Source organism: Fukomys damarensis, unplaced genomic scaffold (genome assembly GCF_012274545.1).
Source record: "Fukomys damarensis isolate Sample0158 unplaced genomic scaffold, DMR_v1.0_HiC HiC_scaffold_24, whole genome shotgun sequence".
Taxonomy (NCBI): Eukaryota; Metazoa; Chordata; class Mammalia; order Rodentia; family Bathyergidae; genus Fukomys; species Fukomys damarensis.
In genome coordinates this window covers 67719164-67732402 of record NW_022900936.1, presented here as the reverse complement: position 1 = coordinate 67732402, position 13239 = coordinate 67719164, and the positions used below count along the sequence as shown (strand labels likewise).

Here is a 13239-nt window from a genome sequence, read left to right as displayed (position 1 = left end):
ATATATATATATATATATATATACATACATACATACATTTTAGGTTCTGAATCAAACATTCAAGCCAAAAAGCATTTGTTAAAGACTAAGTATGTGCCTCATACTGTCTTATGTACTAAGACAGGAATAAATAACACATAATGTCTGTATTCTAGATGTGATCTGGCTTCAGGACCAACCACTCTTTCTCAAGATACACCATGGCTCATTGACACTTCTCTTAAAATATAGTATCCAGAATATGGGAGCAAAAAAGGATGGATGAGTCTGTGTACTACACAGTCAATTTCTGTTTTAATATGGTTTAATACTTCAGTGTGGAAGATGTTAACAGCAGGGGACCCTGTATAAAGGGACCTGTATACACAGGGCCTATGTGTATGTTTCTTTGCAACTTCTTTATGAATCAGTAACTATTTGAAAAATTAAAAATAAAAAATATAGATGGATGAGATGCCACTGACAAAAGCTACTGACAGGGCAGTTCACAGTTTAATAAAAGACATAAAGTAGGATAAATCCACTTGCTCTAGTACTTCTAGAAGCACAGAAACAGAAAGCAGGAACTTCCAGCCAAAGGTTTGAGCCCTTCCCTTTGAATAAGCACCTTCTGCCAAGGAAAGAAACCCTTTGCTCCTTGAATCTGAACCCATCTACATACAGGGCCTGTTCCTCATTCCAATTCTGGACTGTCTAGATGAGCAGAGCCTATTATGTGTTCCTTATCACCTGGAAAGATCGCACTGAGATTAAACCAGCAGGCTTAAAAATCCAACACATCTCGCCCTAAAATTCAAACCCACCACTCGCTAGCCATGTTATCCTAAGCATGTTAACAAACCAAGCATGTTTCTTGCCCTCTTCAAGCTCCTGCAAAATGGCAATAGCAACAGGAACTGCCATCACAGTGTACTGAGAGGGGCCAATGAAAGAAAATAATTTATATAAAGCACATGGGAAGTTCCAGTAGCCACCAAAATGTTTCTAGCCATAGATCCTCATGCATGAATAAGGTCTAGTTTCCAGGACACACTTACTCCCTTCCAGTATCATGCCACGACCACTCCAGTAGAGTCTGTGTGACAATGCCGGTCACCTGGCAGAAACCAGACCAGAGGTATCGTCCCCACGGGGTTAAGCCTCCTGGAGGTCCTTGGCACACACCGCATGCAAAGTCAGCCGTGAAGAGAATAGCTGGCCTCTCTGCCTGCAGTTTGGGGACATTGGGTTCATCTATAATTCTGTTCTATTTTGTCTTTATTACTATTTGTTCATTATCTGTAGAATTGTATTCTGGGCCCAGGAAAGGTTAGGAACAATTAGATGTTCCTAGAGATGTGGAGATATTGAGGCACAAGAGGACGGGCGGCCAAAGTGCTGACCCTGAGCCCTGGACTGTGAAGTCCTGAAGGTGAACCTGAAGGTGACATGCTGAAGCCAGTCCTTTGTTTTACAAACTTCCCCTTCTGACTGCGTATAGGTGTGGTCTTACCTTGACTTAATGGTCTTAGTTTTTGTGATGGTATATAGGTGTGGTCTTAACTTGACCTTGTGGTCTTAGTTTTTACAGTACTATTGTCTATCTTTCTCATGCCTGCCTGTGCCTGAAATCACTCTTGAGGTGTGCCCTTGAAACTAGTATATAAACACCTGGAGTTAGAAATAAAATTGCAGCAGCACTGGCAAACTTCACCTCGGTGTTGTGTGCTTTTGTCTGACTGTCATCGCCGAACCTGCTCCCACCTTTCAGAGAACCTGTATCTCCTGGTGAAATCCCGTATTTGCTGCCCTACGGTCGGTAGCAGTATCATATCATCTGTCCTTTTCCTACCTTCTTTTTCCCTTTTTTCCTACTTTCCCAGACTGCCAGGATATCTCTGATTTCCAGCTATTTCCATCCAGTGCTTCTCACACCATCTGCAGTGAATGCCCAGTTTACAATTTTATTCTTTTGTCACTGCAATCCATCTAGACCAGTGGCGGCAAACCTATGGCACTCATGCCACACTGGGCTGTTTGTTATCACCAAAAGATCTAAATGGTTCACAGTCACCGATCTAGGCTAATATTTAGGAAAATATAATACCAACTAGGAGAGAAATACAATTTTAAAGAAAAAATATACACCCTACTTTTCTAGAATTTTACATTCAGCAAACAAAAAATTATCCTGGCAATTTTTTATAAAAGTTTCTAAAATCTGTTCCTTCCATTTCTGTCCTTATCACTGACTGGCAACAAAGATTTGGCAGAGCCTTGCTGGGATACCTCCTTTCTTCCAGCTCCTAACAATCTTATGGTCACACAACCAAGTACTTAAGGAGCCTGGGATTTTTCTGGGTTTTCGAATGTTCATTTTAATCCCTCAGCTAGTTTGTATGTTCTCTTGAGACAAGAAGGGTGGGCATGGCCAGAGATGGCTAGGAAAGGTGTGACAATATCCCAGGACTCATGCACACAACAGTTCCCAAAATCCTGCACATGGTGTGACAATATCCCAGGACTCATACACAGAACAATTCCCAAAATCCTGCACATGGACTTCTCAGGAGAACTGCAGTAGATTTTGAAAGGATGACCTAGACCTGACATCATCTTGAAAACTGGGTGATACATAAAGGACAATCTACCTTGAATTTTTGCCACTATGTTCTTTTGACTGTGGTCTGCCCTCACACTGTAGGGTATACTACTTTTCCTGCTTTTACTTGGCACAGACTCTCAGTGCAGAACCTGTTTCTTTCCAACCCTTTAATAAAATTTTACTACTGTTTGTGATTGTCTTGGCCAATTCTTTGCTCAGAACAGAAAAAAAAAAACAAAACCTAGAAACCACCTCCAGAAGGAGACTCCAGCACCCTAAAACCCAGTAACATTCTGACTGCCAGGATCACATCCACTGTTCCTCACATCAGACAAGATGCCTCATGGGGCACCATTCCTTGCTGATAATCTAAGTATTTAAATAGGCAAATTATTTACTTTATCTCTTCATGAATTGGACAACTTGATCGTATATTCACCAAAACCTGCTTGATGAGAACATTTTGTCCCTTAGTATCCCTCCTTGTTCACCTGAGTTGCATCTCTTCCTGTGTCTTTTTCACTACCTGCTTCATCTCCACTTAACCAAAATGTACCAGATACAGTCAATCACTATTTCTCTTCCACTAAGGGAGAAGACAGGACAAATCATAGAAAATCTCATCCAAAAAGCTGGCTTCTGCCTAAATATTCAAGGAAATGGCCTATTTCCATTAATTTACTTCCTGGGGACAGTGTTAGTCTCATGTCTGTGTTTAACACTAGATAGCTGTTCAGTAAGTGTTTGCATGAAGTGGACAAAGAGTGCCAGCTACTTCACAATGACTGCAAGTCACACCATCCATCACAATGCTCAGAAGTTAAGGACACTCATGATGAAAATGGGGAGGTAAACAGCGTTTTCATAGAAAGGAAACTCGGGGTCTCTTAGATCAGTTGCTGTCTACCCTGGCTGAATGATGGAATCACCTTAAAAAACCACTCACAGCTGCATCTCAAACTGAGAAAATGTTTTATGCAATCAGGGTGAAGAAGCCTGGGCATCCACATTTTTTACATTCCATAGGCAATTCCAATGTGTGGCCAAGATGAAAAGCCACTGATTTAGGACACCTTTTCATCCATACTGGTATTTAGCAGAGCTCCTTAAAATGCTGAATAGATAAATGAATAGATCAATAGAGGATAATAAGTCTGGGAAAATTAGAAAATGGTCTTGCTCCTTTCTCTTCAGACCCCTCACCTCCAGCTGCTTTACATTGTTTTTCCCAGGGGGCAGCCTTAAGCTCCAGCCAGCAAGCATCCCTCTTCCATCCTCTTGTTGATAAAAAAGCCTTGTTTCTCCCCTGCAACACAGGTCTCTCAGAAAGCACTAACTTAGCTCATTCTCACCCTTGGCAGGCAAGAAACTCTTGGGCTTTCTCAAATACATACATAGAAGTCTCCAAAAAATCCCACTGGCTTAGCTCATTCAAGATGGGAACACTTTATCTCATCTATTATATGTTTATTTAATGGGTCCTCTTTCATTGCTTTTCTGGTGGTCCATGAGTCAAGGGTGCCAGCTAACTCAGACTACCGACTTACAGAGGACAGAGGCCTAAGGACACTACACACAGTGTGACCAGTTCATGAAAAGTCTGGAAAATGGATGCTATGCAAGTAATGCTGCGGGACAGAGGGTCAGGGAAGAATGAGAGGGAAAGAAGACAATGTAGTATACAGGCCTCGAAGGGAAATGAGATGTCAGAAGTGCACTAAGGGTAGGTACAGGTGACACACATGTGTCCATGGCTCTGTCTCAGAGGCTGGAGAATGACTTTTAAACTCCAAGTTCCCTACCAGGAATGTATGCTACGGGCTACTCAAGCTTCTGATCTCTGACTGCTTCACTGGCTGCTGCTATTTTTTGCTATTAGAGGCCTTATCCCGAGCCTCCCCAGCCTCTGTTTCCATGACCCCAAAGAGCAACTGAACTTGTTATTCTTCCTCTGCACCCTACTCCTTGAGGCACATGCTGAGTCAATCTAGATGCTATTTGGGGATGTTTGGAAAGAGATGAATACAAGGCAGCTGGGGAGACAGTTGTAAAATGCAACACTTATTTTCTTAAGTCAGAAAAAGGCAGAAAAAGGAAAAACATTAGGTCCAGAGAAGATACTCCCAAAATAGGCACTCCAAAGGTTTCCCATTCCTGCTCATCTAATATAGCTTCTAACTGTTCTGATTATTCTGTTCTCAATGGAAAATTGCTTTTTCTTTATTTAGGAATTACACCCCACTTTCAAATAGAATTCAAAGCCATAGTTTTACTTATTGAACACATACACATTACAGCAACATTAAAATTGTTCAATTTTGCTTGGTTTACTTCTATTTTGTTTTCCATGTATGTGTATTGATGGCTTCCTATCATTGGTATTAAAAGGCATTTTCTGGGCTGTTTCTATTTCTTCCCTTAAAGAGAAAAAGAAAATACACTATTTGGGCACCTTGTTTCCTAGCACTCTGTTAGGCTCTATTTGTACTGCCTCTCCTACAATTCTTACAACCCATGAGCTAAGTTACAGGACAGACTCAGGAGCACACAGCTTGCACACAAGGAAGCTGGAATTCACACCTAGGATTCTATGATTTCAAAACTCACAGAGGTTCATCTGCCCCTAATAGCACACCTCATATTCCTAACACCAAAAACGAATACTCTGCCCCCAGATTCTTAGACTACTTTCTTCCCAAGGCAGGAATTAGGAAGCCCCATTAGACTGGTACCTCCCACTGGGCTTGATAAACTGAGTAGATTTTCTGAACCACCAGGTCTGAGAGAAAAAAAGGGAAACAGATTCACCATCCACGTGGTAGTGAAATATGAAGAATATGTGTCTTCTATTGCTATATCAGCTACTTAGGTGGTTAGGGAAAGAGGAAGGGGAAAGAATCCACCCAGCAAGGGGAAGTACAGACTATCCTACTGTCTCGGAACACAACACTTCCTATTCCTAGAACTTCTCACATTTCAGCTGCAGGGATTCAGAGGAAATGATTCATTCATTCATTAAACAATTGCAATTCATTGAATACCTACTATGTGCCTTGTACTAAAGACTATATTAGGTGCTGTGGATAGAAAAGCAAGCAAAACAGTCTTTATCCTCATAAAGCAAACTGATAACGGGAGAATGAAACTGGGGTTCAGAGGCTCTAATAGGGTACTGGGACCTCCTGACATACCACCTTAAATTTAGAGCTGAGGCACTTTTGTGGGAGGAGAAGGAGTGAAGGAGACCAACTCGTTGCTATGCAACCATGATGATTTATTCTTAGCTGGAGCAGTGAGAGCAGCAGGGCACAGGGAGTGGGTGGGGGGTGGAGACAGAAACGGGGGAGTCTGGAGGAGGACAGAGTGGGAGGCAAAGTGGTACACAGCAGCACCAAAGCTACATACCTAGGCCTCACCCCATGAAGCCCTCACAAATGGACACTTCACAGCATTATGTCCTCCAGAGGAAGCAGAATATTGTGGGGACAGCCCAGGAAACCACTGAAAAACCCTTGTGCCTGGGCTTATAATTAACCTTCAGGCATTATAACCAGACTAAATACCAAAAAGGGACAAAGATTAACACAAAGGCTGAACGTAACAGTCCCCCAGGTGAGGAGGTCTCATGCACAGAGACCCAAGTATTTACTAAGCCCCTCCTCCATGTTCATTCAGCACCCTGCAGGATGCAGAAAGGTGGCAACTAGGAGTGCACATGGTACTGGTGAAGAGAGGACAGCACAGGAGCTGACAGATGCCTGCCTGTGGCCCTGGTCTGAATGTGAGACTGGATCAGCTCTCACTCACACTGGGAATCTCATCACAAGTCACTACACACCTCTTGGCCTCAGGTGCCTAATCCCTAAATTGAGAAGCCTCCACTAAGCAAAATTTCCAGTTCTGACTCACAGTGTCTCTGATGTTATACACACTGTAGGGCTTCAGTGAGGGTAGAGCCAGACACCAAGTGTAATATTTCGTAAGGGTTGTGTGTAAGAGGGAGGATTTTGAGCACATGGGTGGGGAGACATGGGAGACTACTGTTTGCTGAGGGTTTATGACGCACATTTACCTACTGAGAAAAGGTAGTTTTCCATTTTCAGAGTTGAAAAGCCAAGCCTCATGAAGGCTGGATAACTTGCTCAAAGCCACATAGCAGATTCAAACCCAGAGCCTCCTGGCCCAATGGCGTGCATGTTCCATTGACCCACACTGCTTCTCTGAGATGTGGAGGTTGTGTAGGAAAGGGGATGTGAGCAGGAGTTGGGGAGCAGCACAGGCAAAGATACTAAACCAGTGAAAAATAGCCAGGATCAACAAAGGAAGATTCTTAGGCTAAGACCAGCTGTGACTCAAAGAAGGATATATATGGTGAGCAGAAAGAATGAGAACCAGGCAGTCACTAGCAAACACCCTCTGTGAGAAAAGATGATGATATATATAAAATGGTCTTTGTCCTGAATAAATTCATAGCCAGGAAGATAAATGTGAAAATTAGTGAGATACTACAAAAAGATAAATCATAATATGGCTTAAATGGGTGAACAGTTGCTTCGAAGCAGTGGCCCCAGAGGATTCTGTGGGGAGTCCTAGGGGTTGGATATGGGATTTAAAGCTTTCAAGCAGAGGACAAGCAGGGAAATGGGAAGTAAGGTAAGGACATTTGGGAAAGAAAAAGTCTCATCCAGAAGAAAACATACACTCTGGGGAACATTGATTTGCTCAGAAGAGACAGTTCATGGGAAAGAGTTTAGGACAGTTGGGATAGGTAAGAGTAAAGCGCCTTGGTTGATGGATAAGACTTCTTGATCTTTAAACCAGAGGCCATGAAAATCCATGGGCTGGTTTTAGCTAAGGAAAGATGTAAGTAAAAATGTAGTTTAAGTAAAGGAAACCAGTAGTGCTCAGAGAGCCAGCAATAGGACAAGTGGATATAGGATTGAGACAGTCTGAACTAGTCGGTGACACTGGATGGTGAGGATGGGCTGGTTCCTGTGTATTTCAAGGAGAAACAAGTCCTGGTGCCTAGAGAGCTGGAGAAGGGGAACCCAGTTAACCCAAGCTTCAAACCAAGAGTATGATGCTACCATTGTCAGAACCAGAGAAAACCTGCAAGCCCTGAACAGAAGAAAAAATGGTAATGAATGGAGATTAGCTTCATTTTACACATTCTGATTAACGCTCCTCTAGGACACCCAAATGAAACGATCATAAACCATAAACTCAAGAAAAGGAAATCACAGCCAGAGGAAAGGAAGATAAGGCTGTCTATCACCCAGGGTGAGATCAGCCTTCTTTGGCTCTTAAGTCCCTGGAGAAGGCAGGACAGCTGCTCTGTGAATTAAGAGCTGTATGTCCTCATGAAGGAAGTTACAGGAGTACAGAAACAAAATCCCTGAGCCAACACTTAATTATTTCCATGTAGAATAGGTGAGGCTTTCAGAGTCAAATCTAGAAGAATGAGTTCTACCTCCTCCCATCAGGAATCTCTTCTGTACTCTAGGGTCATCTGCTTTTACCAGAAACAAAGAATCACAGGGGACCTCACCCAGAATCTTAAATAGAGACAGGGATAAGATTTTTAAGTTAAAACAAAAACAAAAACAGGAATGACAGTTGTTTCAATCTGAGTGAACGTGGGCAAACAGCCCAACCTCCCTAAAAAGTAAACAAGACAAATGCCAAATAACTGGCACACAGTGTCATTGAAATGCAGTACATATAGACAGTGCCAGTTATATGTCAATCACCCCTGCCCCACCCCAGAGCAAGACTTTCCATTACTGTTCAGTTCTCATTGATACAGTTTGTCCACTAACATCTGCTCACAAGGCTTAGTTAAATTCTCTCTGATAGTGCAAAACAAAAAATAAATTTCCCCTTCCATCTGTTAAATGTAGATCATACAAGGTATAATAAAAATATACAATGAATAGTTCTTTATAAAGGTAATCAAAAATACAGTGAATGTTGCTGGTAAGCACCATCCAGTGGAAAGGCAGGCTCATAAAAGCATTACAGTGTGTCTTTGATCTCTTTACTCACTGGATCTGCCACTGTGTGACTTCTGGCTCTTCTCCAAAGTCAAAATGACTAATAGGTAAGCATTTTAAATCTATTCAGGACACAGAGGCAGCCATGACAGCATAACTAGACACCTGTGATAGAGGATTTTCAGAACTGCTTCAGAAAGTGGGAAGAATAATGGAATAAGTGTGTTCAAAGAAAGGAGGAATATTCTGAGGGCAATTAATGGCGATTAATAAATTTACTCTAATAAATTTTTTTTAAATTTAAACATTCACTGTAGTTTTTTATTACACCACATATTTTACCTGAACCTGAGTTTGGGGCATCTGAAACTGAATTCTCTCCTTAAGATAAGGTCTGACAAGGATAGAGAAGAATTCTGTAATTACAGTCCAGAGCCCCCATATATCACCTCTACCTGCCTGTCAGTGGCAGTTAAAATTCCACCATTAGAGATTTACTTCTTTAGCTTAACATACTTCTTTTAAATTACAAATTCTTCTATGAGGAATAATCTATTGAGCTGTTACCAATCATGAGTATAAGAGTATGCATTAGTGTATCAGCTCCCTGCAGGAGCAAGGGTTTTAATGGTTTAGAGAGGAAAAGAGGAGGAGGACATTTTGAAACTGGAATCATTGGTTCTATTTTGATAGGCTATTAAAGAAAGAGACCAGAGGGGCAAAGGGACCTAGAAAAGTAAGCTTCACAGCTTCTCCAGGGCTCAGCTCTGATCACCAGATGAGGGGGGCCACAAAAAGATAACCCTGCTGGCTGGAACCACCATGTGACAATGTGGGACCTGTGGGGTACAACATGGGACTTGGTGGGGAGGACATACCAGAGAGTGTCACCAAGTACCACATAAAGGCAATTTCTTCCTCCCCTGAAGACAAACTGAGAGACCAAGGCGTGCCACGAGAGCCTGAAGTCGGAACCAGAAAGTACTTCCAGACAATGCAGAAACTCCCTACTGCCCATTGGGGCTTTCCTCCTGACCCCATAATCTCTTGGCTGTTTCTTCAAAGATGACCACAATCTCCTAATACCCAGATACCAGGGTTCAACCTCACCACTCCAATCCTCAGCTCTGATGCCCTCCTCCTTCAAAACCCTAACATGAAAGAACTCGCAGGTATCCTGGCTCCCCTGCTATGCCTCCAACTCCTCTTACCACCCTCCTCCTTGTGTGGCAAAGCTCTCCTCTTTGCACACATCCTCCTCGTTCCTAACAAGGCACAGGGACCATGCTCAGCAGTGTGCAGCAAAGCAGGAGGAGTGGTTCAGAAGATTCTCTGCAATGCAGGGCCTGGCACACACTGGTGCATAATGAATTGCAGATGGAATAAAGGAAGCTAATGCATTGAGAAGCTGGCCTCAGAGTCACTCAAGAAGATCACAGTGGAAGGCACAGTGCTTCATTCTGTTTCTGAAGGAGATTCACTTACTCCACATGTGCACCCTGATTCTGACACAACAGCACCAGGTCAGTGGGTTTTCTCCAGAGAACAACTCAAAGGGAGTGTCACCAACCTCTGAGTCCCTCTGCCTCCTGACTCTGCTCTTTCATATCCAGAGAGATGACATTCTCACAATGGAAAAGGGAAAAGGTCTGGGCCCCATAGATGGGACCTGAGTGAAGAGAGTGTTCTTCTCTGGCACAAAGCTGCCCCAGCCTTCTGCATCCCCCTAACCAAATACCCCATTGCAACATTTACCTTTGAAACAGACTCTGTCTCCTCACATCTGCATTATGGATCCCAAGATAAACATGTACATGAACAATGTCAAACAGCACCACACTCCTAGACTCTGGGCTTCCTCCCCCACCTCAGCAGAAGTCCCATGGATATAAGTCACATGCTTTCCACAACAAGCTGAAAGCCCTCTGACGATGACCCAGACTCAAAGGCCAAGTCCTTGACTCTTCCTTTCTGCACACCCACCAATTCCCAGTGTTCAGGGAACACTGCCTGCACAGTCAAACACCAGTTCAAGCCTGTGACTGATGATGCACAAGGAGGAGTAAAAGGGCCCCAGCAACTTCACAAAAGGCAGAAATGAGAATTCACATGGAAAGGGGAAAGACAGAAGAATGAAAAGGACAAGAACTTGAGGGAATCCTTCAGACTTCAGCAGCCATCACTTGGCTAAGATCAAGTGCAGGCTTCAGCAGCCATTTCATTGCTGGTCTCAGTTGCCCTTTTAATCTCTGGCCTTCACCCTAATTGGTAATTGAGATTCACCCTTTGATCTGCTCTTCTATCTCTGTCCAGTGAGCATGAAATATTGAGATTTGTCAGATATTCTGAGTGCAGGACTCATGCAAGAAAGTTGCCTAGGCAACAAAATGCTCTTCTTGGGCACAAATGCTTAAGAGTGATACTACTGTGAAGCAGTGACCTCAGACACCTCCCCTGCCCCTCCTTTAGTCATATCTGGCTGACTTCAAAGGTAGGGGGGGTCCATGAATGGTTCTGACAAGGGAAGTAGAAAAGACCATCTAAGTTGCTCTCTAACTCAGCAGAGAGGATTTTACAATTCTGATTAATGCTTAACTTCCACAAGCCCAGAGATAGGTACACAGGGAGAAGGGCATCCAAGACAGGCCCCATGAACCTTGAAATACCAGCCTACTGGGGCCAGTGGGAGTGTCAGGGCTGTGAGCTCTGATCAGGGTTGTTCGGACCTCCCTTGCTCTCCATAGTTCCTCCCAGCCCTACAAAACACAAACCTCCCAGAAATTCCTCATCCACATCCACATCCCTGTGCTATTCAGGGAAGACTGTGCCCCTCACCATTGTCCTCAGCAGAACCATTATGTTCAGATGACTCTCAGCTATCCCCCTGTAGCCAAACCACACCCAGATGACTTTTAGCCCTTTCCCTCTCTAAGCCTTAGTCTTCCCTAAAAGGTTAGAGCTTCCCTCCTCTTTTTTTTTTTTTTAAACATGAAATATTTCTGGAAGGGGTAAAAATAACCCATAATTTAGCAGTGAGGAAAAAATCTTCTAAGTTGGTACAAGCAGCCCTACTAGCAGGAGGCCTTTGTTCTCAAGGTGGTCCCCAGCCATTAGGGCTCACATTTTGAGAATAGGACACAATAGCAATCCAGGAAAAAGCATCTTATATTCATTTCCCTTTTACTTCTACATCCTTATCTTCCTCCCACAAATAATCCGTATATAAGGAACCTACACCTTTCCCACACCTTGTGTCTCACTCTTCCTGCAGGATCAGCAGACTCAACCTTTCCCAGAATACAACCAGAAGTACTCTGCTCCACAATGGAAGATCTGCCACCTGAATGGATCATGTAGTACTAACCTCACTCTGCACCTGACCATTAATCACTGGAACAGTGTTATGCACACAGTGGGAAATTAAGTAAATATTTTTTTGTGGGTTTTTATTCATTATTCAGCAAAACCAAGTACTCAAGCCTCCAGTTGCTTAAGCACATACTTCTAAAAGGGGAAAGCCAACTTCCCCACATCCTCACTGTATTGTCCAGCTTAGCCTTTGGCCTCCTCTCCCAAACATACCATTCTTACTGTAGTCTGAACATTTTTTCCTGTTAGTCTGAACATTCTTTCCTGTTGCCTAAACTTTCACAACTGCTCTGCCTCACCAACCTTTTCCCCTGCTCATCTATAATGGCTCATGACCTCATCTGCACCTCTGATGTCACTAAGCCATTCTTTCTTTCCAAGTACTCCTGGATTTCCTAGGGCACACAAAGTGTGATTATAAAGAGCGGTATCACCAGCTCTGTAAGAGACACTCTGAGATATACACATGTATGAGCACCTTTTCGAAGATCACAACCTGCACTGGACTTTGTATCCTGAGTTAAGAATCTAGAATCTCTTGGCTGTTTTGAACCTCAACTGAGAATTTCTGGGCCTCTTAACATTCACTAGGCTTCTGACAAGAAACTGGTATTATCTCTCCCCATGCATAGATGCTAGAGACCAATAAACTCAAGCCTTCTGCCACCGGTTAGGTAGATACCAGGCCACCCCACTTCACCTCCCAGGCTCCTGAAGCCAGCATTAGCCGTGTTAAGAGGGTGGGCTGCACTACCTGGTGGGCCAGGGTTTTCAGGTCCTGATTCCACTCCCATTGGGTGATGGTGGCAATTTGGTGAAATTCAATCACTAAGTGCTTTCTCTTCTTCTAAGGGATCAGATGTTCTCATAGTAAGGTTCCTAGATGTAATGAATTAGAGCAAGAATGTCTCTCAAAACATTATATGATCATAGGTGGAACTTTGGGCATTTAAAAAAATGTTTTGTTGTTGTTGTTTCACAGAGTTTTCACCACATTTATTCAGATTTCCCAGAGCAGAGAAGAGCAGATTAATGCCTATCTTTCCAAGGAAAAAGAACTAAGACTGAGTCCAAAGACTTCCACTGAGCAACTCTTCCAGTACAAGAGGGCCTGAGTCATCTTCAACCAGCAATAAAAAAAGTAAAATATAAACTTTTAGTTAGAATTAAAGCAAATACCTCAATATCACAAATACAACAAACATTGAACTTCAAGAAATACACCACTAATTTGGTGTGGGTTTTTTTTTTTTTTTTTTTTGCACAATTAAGACATGTGGACAAACCCAGAAG

At 43.0% G+C, this 13239-nt stretch overlaps 1 protein-coding gene across 17 annotated transcripts in view; it reads right to left on the bottom strand.

Moving 5' to 3' along the window:
* Positions 1–13239, bottom strand: part of Kalrn (kalirin RhoGEF kinase) — a 584665-nt gene that overhangs the window by 531463 nt on the left and 39963 nt on the right. The window lies entirely within an intron of this gene.